This window comes from Podarcis cretensis, assembly GCF_951804945.1.
Source record: "Podarcis cretensis genome assembly, chromosome: 1".
In the NCBI taxonomy this organism is placed as follows: Eukaryota; Metazoa; Chordata; class Lepidosauria; order Squamata; family Lacertidae; genus Podarcis; species Podarcis cretensis.
Genome location: NC_137170.1, coordinates 136934014 through 136945766, shown reverse-complemented (window position 1 = coordinate 136945766; position 11753 = coordinate 136934014). Strand labels below are relative to the sequence as shown.

The 11753-nt window shown below is 46.9% G+C and overlaps 1 long non-coding RNA gene across 1 annotated transcript; it reads left to right on the top strand.

Annotated features, from left to right (window-relative positions):
• Positions 1-243: 243 nt before the first annotated feature.
• Positions 244-9337, top strand: LOC307220334. Its single transcript, XR_013840838.1, has 3 exons — positions 244-1547; positions 1582-2336; positions 8368-9337. It is a non-coding gene; the product is annotated as an uncharacterized lncRNA (long non-coding RNA).
• Positions 9338-11753: the final 2416 nt, after the last annotated feature.

Genomic DNA, 11753 nt, shown 5'->3' with positions numbered 1-11753 from the left:
GCTCCGGGGCGGGGCCTGCTTGCCCCGCCCCTCCGCATCCCGCGCCCGCATTGGGCGACGCGGGAAGGTGACGTCGGGAGGCCCCCCCCCGGGAGCCCGGCCGGAAGGCGGAGGTGTCTGTGTGCCGCCGGACCGCTTCCCCCGGAGGCGCTGAGGCGCTGACTTTGAGTTCCTGTCAAGGAAAAGGGCGGCAGATAAAAATATAACACAAAACATGGAATATATATTTTTGCTAGTGTCGTTTTTATTGTAATTATTTATGTATGTTATTACTATTTGTTATATACAGCTCTTCCTCTGGAGGCCTCGGGGCGGTTCACAGCCTATCAAGTCTACCCATATTCAATTCTTATTATTTTAAAAATTGTTTTCCTCCTATGTTTTGAGCTTGTTTTTCTCTGTAAGCTCCCTCGAGCTCGTCAGGGAAGCCCGCTTGCCCCCTCACTGCGCAGGCCCCGCTCCCCGGAGGGCGATCTCCCTTCCTCCAAGATGGGCTGCTGGCTGGTTCTTGGCCTGGCCGTGGATGTTGTCGTTGCCGTCTTCAGGGCCGGCCAGGAGTTTTTCTGCTTGGCAAACTGGCTCTGGCTGAGAGTGGATGTCAATGGCGACTCCAGTAGGCCGCTTCCCCTTTTCCTGTTCCCGCTGGAGCCGCCTTTGGCTTGCCAGGCCTGCGGGCTCTCTTCCGGCCAACGCTGCCAATGACCGATCTTAAAAACTTGGGGTCGGTGAGATTCGGCAATCGCGGCACCTTGCGCCTGCTGGACCTCCTGAGCGGAGCGGGTCGTGTCTTGCTCCTCGTGAAGTAGGGTGAAATGTGAGGAGTGCTGCAAGCCGGTGCAGAGACAGAAGGTCTGGCCAAGGTGCTAGAGCACGGCTTCTCTGTCTGGGGCTTCTTCCTAATCCAGTGGAACACCATTATCATACGCCTCTTAGATGGGTTGGACATGCTGAAGAAGGTGCTGGAGGCCCAAAGACCAGGGTGACTTCAAAGCGGAGGACGCAGCAGGCAGTTCCCTATCAAAGGTGCCAAATCCAAGCAAATGTTAGTTCCAGTCCTGTTAAATCGATCCAGCAATTCTGAACGTTAAATAAGGGATTAATTCCTCAGGCAGTATGAAAAGACTTCCTGTGGCTTTTTAATAGCTGGGAGCTCCCAACCACTGCCACTGTTGACAGCCTGTTGCCCCTTATATCTGCTTGAATGGGTTATGTCACAATGGTTCCTTCATCAGGTGTTTGTGAGCATGAAAATGCTGTTGGGAGTTTCAGCAATGAAGCCTCAGGCATAACACACTGTTTGAAAGACTGAACATTTCCTCTTTTTTATTTAACAAAATTTATATACCACTTTTATAATTTATATACAAATTATTAGGAGAGTAAGTTAAAAATATACTTTAATTTATTCACTTCTAGGCTAGTTGACATACTTTATTCCTTCTTACACTTCTATCCCACCTTTCCTCCACAGAGCATACACACTTCAGCCTCCACCTTCTCCATTTTATCCTGACAGCAATCTTGTGAGCTAGGGCCATAGCTCAGTGGTAGAACAACTGCTTAGCATGCAGAAGGCATCAGTTCAGTCCCCAGCATCTCCTGGTGGGACTGGGAGAGATCCTGCCTGAAATCTTGGAGGGCTGCTGCCAATCAGCGCAAACCAAGTATCTTCAGCCTTTGAAGACCCAGGACCTCCTTTGAATCATACATGCATTTGGGGACCCATTTCTTAATCTTTCCCCATATATTGGCAGGGTGGTAGCTCTCTTGTTGCAACCCACCTTGGATGGGGCTGCAGCATGTTAGTGGGTGCCAACCCACCAGCTGAAGACCAGTGGTGTAGACAATACGGAACTGAATGGACCGGTTTCATGTGTTAGTCTGTGTTGGGCTGAGAGAAAGAGGGGAACTGGCCCAAGGTCACCCAGTGGACTTCATGGCTGAGTTGGGATTTGAACCCTGCTTTGGCAGGTCCTAGTCTAACACATCCAAAATATCTGGAGCGTTGGGAAATTTCCCAAGAGTGTCTTCCTACATACATCCCTTCCTCATCCCCTTTAAAAATGAAATAAAATTCTTTAGCGTACTGAGTTTTCAGAATGAAATTTAAAATGTGGTACGCCAGCCTATTTAACTTGGGGGGGGGGGGGTTCTGGTCATTGTGACAAGTGTGGCCCATGGACATTTGCCCCAGATTCCTGCCCTGATGGCTCCACCGCCTGAGAGGACCGTCAGATCCTGGAGCTGGCCTGGCCCCACAAGAACCCTTAAAGTTCCCTCGAGCTCATCAGGGAAGCTCGCTTGCCCCCTCACTGAGCAGGCGGCTCTGTGACCTGGCCCCGCTCCCCACCCCGTCACAATCCCGCAGAGGGCTGCAGCCCCCGTGCAAGTGGGCCGATGGCAGGCGGGCTTCTGCGCAGGCCTCTCCCTTCCTCCAAGATGGGCTGCTGGCTGGTTCTTGGCCTGGCCGTGGACGTTGTCGGGGCAACAACTGGAACAACTGGCAAACTGGTAAGGCGGTTGGGCATTGGGTCAGCCTTAGTCTTTAAATGGAGGGCAGGTTGTAGCCTCCACCTTGGTTAAGGGTATCCCATACAAGGGATCTGTGAACAGTTGCTTCTTTGGATGCCCCGGTGGGGCCTAGAGCCATAGCACACCTAAAACAGGGACACTTTGGGGGGAGGGGATACCTCTATTTGATGTGGGTCATAGGACACTCCCCCCCCCCCGTTGGGTTTACCCAAGAATACACACCCAGCAGTCGGACTGGAATTCAAATGTTATGCCCAACGACCTAAGGCAAAACCTTCACTTCTGTAATCAATAAAGCTGTGGCCTATTTGGCCCACTCTTCACTTACACTCCTTGTCCTGTCTGGTTGTTCCCCTCTATTGGGGGTGAGGGGGCCCTGGCATGCAAGGGAGTATTAAAAAAGAACAATAGCACTGCTGCCCCCTGAGAATTAGCCAACAGGTTAAATGGATCACACGCGTTTTGACCTTATTGTGCATGCACCAGGACCTGCAATTCAGTGAAGTTTAGATTGCCTGAGAATCCTCAATTTCTAGCCCCAAGAGGAGCGCGGGGAGCATTTGTACAGCATACCTTCACACCGCTGCTGACACACGAATGTGTTGTGACACACAGTTTGAAAAGCGCTGGTTTAATGGAAATGCGCTGTCTGCTGAAGATTCAGCAAATGAGGGGTTAATGAGCTGGAGTGCTGGAATTAGATGAGTAATTAGAGGCCACTTGCTTTGTTTCTTGGTATGGCCTACAGTTGTGAGGGTCAAGGGAATGGGGGGGGTGTGGAGAGAGAGACATACCATACTTTTCCATGTATAAGACTAGCTGTGATGGCCTGGGATTCTGATTCAGAGGCTGAACCAGAGGAATCCCAGCCTGCACAGGAGTCCCCGCCTCCAGGGCCGGCTGAATTGGGGCAGGGCCTGGATTCTGAAGCGCCTGCACCTGTGCCGGATCCTCAGGAGCAGGCACCAGGTGATCCCACTCTGGCTCCAGAGGTGGTTGAGGACTCAGTGCCTGCAGGTGAGTCTCCCCCTGGGCCCAGTAACCCTTTAGCCTCTCCTGAACTGCAGAGGCTCAGGGCAGAGAGGCGAAGGGAACTGGTTGCTCCCAGGAGGAGTGCTCGCCTTAAGGCCAAGAGAGGCGGGTCTCCTGGGGGCCGGGACCGCCCCCGGCCTCAGAACAGATAAAGGCCAGTCGACCGGGTCCCAGGTTGCGGGAGCAACGTCATTGTTGAATTCCTGTTCATGCCCGGACCCAGACCTGACTCTTCAGTGCTCCTGTCCCTGCCCGGCTTCCTGTTTCGGACCTTGCCCCGCTCCTTGTGGACTGATTCCAGGCTAGTGACCCAGGACCGGACTTTGACTACGCCTACGGTAACCTCCCCCCCGGGATCAGCACACTAGCTTTTTTAACTGGAAAACAGTGTTCAGAATTGGGGCTTGTCTTATACTCAGATAGTGCAGAAGGGTGATATCAGTCTCTAGAGACTCAGCCGACGCTGTAAATCTCAAACAGTTTGACTTCATCCCCAAAAGTGCACTCTTCCAGTTTCCCAAGACAGATGGATTCCAACCAAAGGAAGGAATCCCAATTCCAACCAGAACCCACCCTGGCTATTACCGTATTTTTTGCTCTATAAGACTCACTTTTTCCCTCCTAAAAAGTAAGGGGAAATGTGTGTGCGTCTTATGGAGCGAATGCAGGCTGCACAGCTATCCCAGAAGCCAGAACAGCAAGAGGGATTGCTGCTTTCGCTGCACAGCGATCCCTCTTGCTGTTCTGGCTTCTGGGATTCAGAATATTTTTTTTCTTGTTTTCCTCCTCCAAAAACTAGGTGCGTCTTATGGTCTGGTGCGTCTTATAGAGCGAAAAATATGGTATATGCTCCTAACAAGCAGGAAGCTGAATTCTTCAAAACTAGAAGAGAAACTTTGATATTTGATGGCAAATTAATAATGATGGGTGACTTTAATGGTGTGGTGTCCCTAGATTTCGACTGATCTATAAAAAAATCAGACTCTAAAGAAGGGAAACTACCTAATGCTTTCTTCAACATGGTGGCCAACATGGATCTAACTGATCTTTGATGTCTCAGACACCCACTGGTCCGGGAATCCACTTTTTTTTCTCAAACGCAACAATTCTTCAAGTAGAAAAGACTTGTTATGGGCTTTGAAAGACCTGACAACTAGAGTAAAAAAGGTTGAGATCCAACCAAGGACGTTATCAGATCACAATGGTATTTTTATGACCATGGCAGACTAAATGATGCGATACTACATCATAAAGAAATTGTTAATAAGGGAATATGCTCCCTACAAGAATTTTTCAACCTCAACCTTAATAAAGGAACAGATCTAAATATGGTTTGGGATGCCAGTAAGGCAGTAATGAGAGGCTTTTTAATCAAACAAAGTGCATGCATATACACCCACCCCCGCCTCCACACATCACGGAAGCTCGAATTTTGCTAGCCCAAAGATGGAAAATGAGCGAGATCCCTGGTAAGGAAGACTGGCAACTTAAGATGATAGAATTTGCAGAAGCAGCAAGTTTAACATAGAATAAGAGGGCAAGAAGAATCTTTATTCAAAGAGGAGTGGAAAAATTTTACTGAATATTTAGAAAACAATTGTGTACAATTGAAAACGCTGGTAGTGTTCAGATAAATTCAACAGTGGTAAATATCTGAAGGATGTCAAATGGAGAAATTATTAGATTTGCTATAGTAAAATATGCAGGAATGTTGATAAGTAAAATGAACCATGAAAGGGGAAGGAGGGAAGTCAATTGTTACATCATATTATGCAAAAATTTTATTTTGTATAAACTGAAAAATTAATAAAAATTGTTTTTTTAAAAAAATGCTAAATAATTTTATTTCATTTTTAACGGGGATGTGGAAGGGATTTATGTAGGAAGACCCTCTCAGGAGATTTATGCCTTTACAAAATGAAAAACGTACATTTGTGGCAGTTTTTTTAACAAACCAATTCAACATATTCCACAGGTGAGAGCAGTGCCAACTTGGCAGGAGTGTCCAGCTCTTCTGCCCCGCATGCCGCTGGCACCCAAAGCTCATCAGGTGTCCATCTCCTCGTCCCACTTGGCGGCATCAGGCAGCTTCATGTTTTGCCACATGAAATCGAGGAACATGGAGGCCTGCAGTAACCGGCCCAGCCTCTGGAAGTGCCGTGTATGGTAGGAGAGACTCCACAGCTGCTTTGATCCCTTCGTATTGCAAGAGGCTCTCTGGCGTCTCATGCTTGAGGAGGGTTTCCACCACTGCCTGAGCCTCGAGGTAGTTCCGCGAGTTTGTGTTCCACGTGATGGAAATCTTCAGCACAGCCTCTGGAAGAAGGGGTTTGGGGAAGACATGTCAGGAAGGAGTGGAAGTTGCAGGCAGCGTGGCCACCTTGAACCAACACACCTCTCTTGCGAAGCGTGGCCAGGTCTGGGCACACATCTGACCTGCGCCTTTCTTCAAGGCAGGGAAGAAGTTGAAACACCCCTCCCCACCCTAGTAGAAAAGCAGCCTGCGGTGTTGGTGGGAGGTTTTGAATCAGAAAAATGCCAGGAGGGCGCAGGGTCAAGCAACCTCTCCTCTCACCCGTCTTTCTTCTTAAACTCGCAGCTTTCCCATGGCTGTTGTTCAAAAGAACAAAAAAAGACTTTGCGAAAGGGCACCTGCTGGGTAATTAAGTTCAGTACACACACACACCCCTTTAGAGGTCGTCCGTGCAGCATACCAACTAACCTTTCTCGTCTTTCCAAAGCTTCAGGAGGTTCTTTTCCAAGTCGTTATTAGTTATTATTAATGAACTCCATTTGCATGTAGGAATTCCTATGACTACAATTAATGATGGGAGAGGTGACTGAGTTTATTCCAGACTACATGGCTTGCAGGAATGGGTTTTATAATATTTATAAAAGTACAACAACAATATGCATTTTAATCTTTGCTCTAGTATTACAGAGCTGGCGTAGCTAATTTGAGGCTGTGTACACACCATACAAGGACGCAGGTGGCGCTGTGGGTTAAAGCCTCAGCGCCTAGGACTTGCCGATCGAAAGGTCGGCGGTTCGAATCCCTGCGGCGGGGTGCACTCCCGCTGCTTGGTCCCAGCGCCTGCCAACCTAGCAGTTCGAAAGCACCTCCGGGTGCAAGTAGATAAATAGGGACCGCTTACCAGCGGGAAGGTAAACGGCGTTTCCGTGTGCGGCTCTGGCTCTGGCTCTGGCCAGAGCAGCGATGTCACGCTGGCCACGTGACCCGGAAGTGTCTCCGGACAGCGCTGGCCCCTGGCCTCTTAAGTGAGATGGGCGCACAACCCCAGAGTCTGTCAAGACTGGCCCGTACGGGCAGGGGTACCTTTACCTTTACTTTACACACCATACATTAAAAGCAGCATCGCTTCTCCCCTGTAAGAATCCTGGGAACTGTAGATTACCCTTCTACCACATAGCTGCAATTTGTAGCACCCTTTACAAACTGCAATTCCCAGGATTCTTTGGGAGAAATGTGCTTTTAATGCCTGTTTTTCCTGCAGCAGGCATGCTCAGCTACCCCTCTGGAAGCTCAATCCCACAAAAAGCTGTGACGGCCACCAACTTGGATGGTTTTATGCAGGAGAAGGCTATTAATGGCCACTAGGCACAATGGCTATGCTCTACCTCCTCAGTCAGTGGCAGTAATGTTCGTGAATAGTAGTTGATGGAAATTATAGGAATACAGAATACTCTTGTTTCCACAGGCCTCTGGTTGGCCACTGTGAGAACAGGATGCTGGACTAGACAGGACAATGTGGCCTCATCCAGCAAGCACCTCTTATGTCCTTACGTGGTTCAAGGGTAGAGATTGTGAGAAGGCATCTTCCAAAGCAATCCCACCCCGCAAATAGCTTTGGAGCCTCCATGCCTCTAGCCTAGCCCTCATCCCTTTTCCTCTTCCCGCTGGAGTCTTCTTTTGTTTTGTTTTTATAATACTTTTTATTGAATTTTCCCACAAACAAAATAAAACAGTCTTTACAATCATTCTTAATATCATCTTATTTACATTGCGTAAAATCATGCCTCGACTCCTTCCCAGTTGCGGTTTTCTTAATATACTTCTTCTCTTACAGTTTCTTCTTCATTTCTATACATTTCTAGAGACAGCACAGCGCGGGGAGGGGTGGTGCTTTCCCTTTCACGCCTGCCACTCCGTCCCGCTCTCGGGCCTTAAAAAAAAACACTGAGAAAACAGGGGAGCAGCTGTGGCGCCGCTGGGTGCCCCAGTCCCCCAAGGATGATCCCCTTGAGGTTTGGAGGTGCGCAGTGCCCTTGCGCAACCCTCAGCGCCCCTGTGCCGCTCGGAAAGCCTCAGAGAGGTTTTTCCGTGCTTCTACGATGCCCGCGGTTAAACCAGAAGTCTCAGAGTCTTCTTTGGCTTGCCAGGCCTGCGGGCTCTCTTCCGGCCAACGCTGCCAATGACAGATCTTAAATACTTGGAAGGCGGAGGTGTCTGTGTGCCACCGGACCGCTTCCCCCGGAGGCGCTGAGGCGCTGACTTTGAGTTCCTGTCAAGGAAAAGGGCGGCAGATAAAAATATAAAACAAAACATGGAATATATATTTTTGCTAGTGTCGTTTTTATTGTAATTATTTATGTATGTTATTACTATTTGTTATATACAGCTCTTCCTCTGGAGGCCTCGGGGCGGTTCACAGCCTATCAAGTCTACCCATATTCAATTCTTATTATTTTAAAAATTGTTTTCCTCCTATGTTTTGAGCTTGTTTTTCTCTGTAAGCTCCCTCGAGCTCGTCAGGGAAGCCCGCTTGCCCCCTCACTGCGCAGGCCCCGCTCCCCGGAGGGCGATCTCCCTTCCTCCAAGATGGGCTGCTGGCTGGTTCTTGGCCTGGCCGTGGATGTTGTCGTTGCCGTCTTCAGGGCCGGCCAGGAGTTTTTCTGCTTGGCAAACTGGCTCTGGCTGAGAGTGGATGTCAATGGCGACTCCAGTAGGCCGCTTCCCCTTTTCCTGTTCCCGCTGGAGCCGCCTTTGGCTTGCCAGGCCTGCGGGCTCTCTTCCGGCCAACGCTGCCAATGACCGATCTTAAAAACTTGGGGTCGGTGAGATTCGGCAATCGCGGCACCTTGCGCCTGCTGGACCTCCTGAGCGGAGCGGGTCGTGTCTTGCTCCTCGTGAAGTAGGGTGAAATGTGAGGAGTGTTGCAAGCCGCTGCAGAGGCAGAAGGTCTGGCCGAGATGGTAGAGCACGGCTTCTCTGTCTGGGGCTTCTTCCTAATCCAGTGGAACACCATTATCATACGCCTCTTAGATGGGTTGGACATGCTGAAGAAGGTGCTGGAGGCCCAAAGACCAGGGTGACTTCAAAGCGGAGGACGCAGCAGGCAGTTCCCTATCAAAGGTGCCAAATCCAAGCAAATGTTAGTTCCAGTCCTGTTAAATCGATCCAGCAATTCTGAACGTTAAATAAGGGATTAATTCCTCAGGCAGTATGAAAAGACTTCCTGTGGCTTTTTAATAGCTGGGAGCTCCCAACCACTGCCACTGTTGACAGCCTGTTGCCCCTTATATCTGCTTGAATGGGTTATGTCACAATGGTTCCTTCATCAGGTGTTTGTGAGCATGAAAATGCTGTTGGGAGTTTCAGCAATGAAGCCTCAGGCATAACACACTGTTTGAAAGACTGAACATTTCCTCTTTTTTATTTAACAAAATTTATATACCACTTTTATAATTTATATACAAATTATTAGGAGAGTAAGTTAAAAATATACTTTAATTTATTCACTTCTAGGCTAGTTGACATACTTTATTCCTTCTTACACTTCTATCCCACCTTTCCTCCACAGAGCATACACACTTCAGCCTCCACCTTCTCCATTTTATCCTGACAGCAATCTTGTGAGCTAGGGCCATAGCTCAGTGGTAGAACAACTGCTTAGCATGCAGAAGGCATCAGGTTCAGGCCCCAGCATCTCCTGGTGGGACTGGGAGAGATCCTCTGGGCTGTTGGGTGGGTGGCCAGGTGCCTTGCCAGCTCAATCAAGGTCATGGGGGCGTGTTTTGGCTCCTCTGATAGACGCACCAGGCACCCCCGATTCCTCTCCGCTGGCGGTTCTGGTGGTAGCAGTCCTGGGAGCCCGGGAGTCAGCCAGACAGAGCCGTTTACTCTGGCTGGCTTCAGGAGCTGTTTTGTGCCGTTGCAGCCACCATGATGCCTCCATAAAAATTGTTTTTTTTAAAAAAAAAACAACAGCACCACAATACTGGTGGAAGGTATTGTGCAGGACACCATTTGCAAGTAAAAAAGGCATAAAATAGACTAGTGAAGAATAATTGTGAATTCTGCTGAACATTTTTAACCATATCTGTTAAGAAATATATATCGGTTAAAAGGTAAAGGGTAAAGGGACCCCTGACTATTAGGTCCAGTCGTGACCGACTCTGGGGTTGCAGCGCTCATCTCGCTTTATTGGCCAAGGGAACCGGCATACAGCTTCCGGGTCATGTGGCCAGCATGACTAAGCCGCTTTTGGCGGAATTTTTCGAGATAAATGGGAAACAAAATACAGATATAAATGTAGTTTGGGACGCAAGTAAAGCGTACATGAGGGGTCTTGGAATACAACAAATGGCTAGGCTGAAGAAAATAAAAGACAATAATATCCAAGAGCTATCTAAACAGATAAGAATTAATGAAAAGGAGTTGATCAAAAATCCAAAAAGTCATGAAATAGTAAAAAAAAAAAAAAAAGATATTGCAATCCCATATCTCTAGTATATTAAATAAGGAAGTAGAATATAAAATTAAATGGGCAAAACAAAGGTATTTTGAGTCCGCCAATAAGCCCAGTAAAAATAAAAATAAAATTCTTAAACTTTTATAAAGATTTGTACAAACAAGAACAATTTGATGTTAATAAAATGGAAGAGTATTTACAACAAAATAAATTACCAAGAATTGAAAAAGAAGTTGAGGCCCTAAACTCCAATATAGAAATAGATGAAATAGCACAAGTAATAAAAAAAATGAAAAGTGGCAAATCGCCAGGTCTTGACGGAATCACACTAATGTACTATAAGAACCTGGAAGAAGTAATCCTCCCTACATTACAAAGAATAATGAATAATATACTGGGAGGGAAAGATATACCACAATCATGGAAAGAAGCACTGATCACTCTAATCCCGAAACAGGGAGTGGAGTTGACGGACATGAAAAATTATAGACCAATGTCCCTGTTGAATACAGACTATAAAATCTATGCTGGAGTGATGGCTAATAGATTTAAAAAGACTCTAAACAAAATAATCAGCAGAGACCAGGCGGACTTCTTACCGGATAGACATATAAAAGAATATAAAATACATATACAAGAATAATAATTGACCTTTTGGAGTATGTGGAAATGAAACCAAGCACTGGCGGTTTTGGATTAACACTTACAGAGAAAAACCAATATTTAAGATTAAAAAGAAAATACGTGACCGTGGAATTTATTTGATACTTACCAAAAGGGTGGAAGGGAGTCCAGGGCTCCTAAATAGAGCCCAAATACAGAGAAATTTGTGTTGGTGTTTTTGTTTTTGTTTGTGTTTTGTATAAACGGGGAGAGAATATAATGCATTATGTAAATAATTTAGAATTAATATGTTTATTAATAGGTGTATTATGTTTTTGTCTTGATGTGTGTAATTGTATATCTTGAATAAAAATGTATTATATATAAAAAAAGAAACCAATTAAAAAGATGGCCATGTTATTTGTTGATGCAGAAAGAGCTTGGTTGTCGAACGCCTTGGTACTCGTACGTTTCGGCTCCCAAACGATCGAAACCTGGAAGTTTTCCAGTTTTCAAAAAAAAATTTGGTAGCTGAATGTCCAATGCAGCTTCCGCTATTGTTTCTGGTGCGCTTGCACCTTGGTTTCTGAACGTTTCAAAAGTCGGAAAGGACTTCCAGAATGCATTCTGTTCAAAAATCAAGGTATGACTGTACTAATCTGTTATCAATGTGCATGCACTCAATTTTTTAGGCTCAGTACAAAAACTGTACATCATAGAATTGTAAAGTTGGAAGTGCTGAAGGGGACATCTAGTCCAGTTCTCTGCAATGCAGGTACCAGTTATTCTAAACATTCTGGAGACGACAGAAGCCCAAGATAGATGCAATAACGTTGACTTAACATGGCTGCTCTTGGTTATATGAGGGTCTTC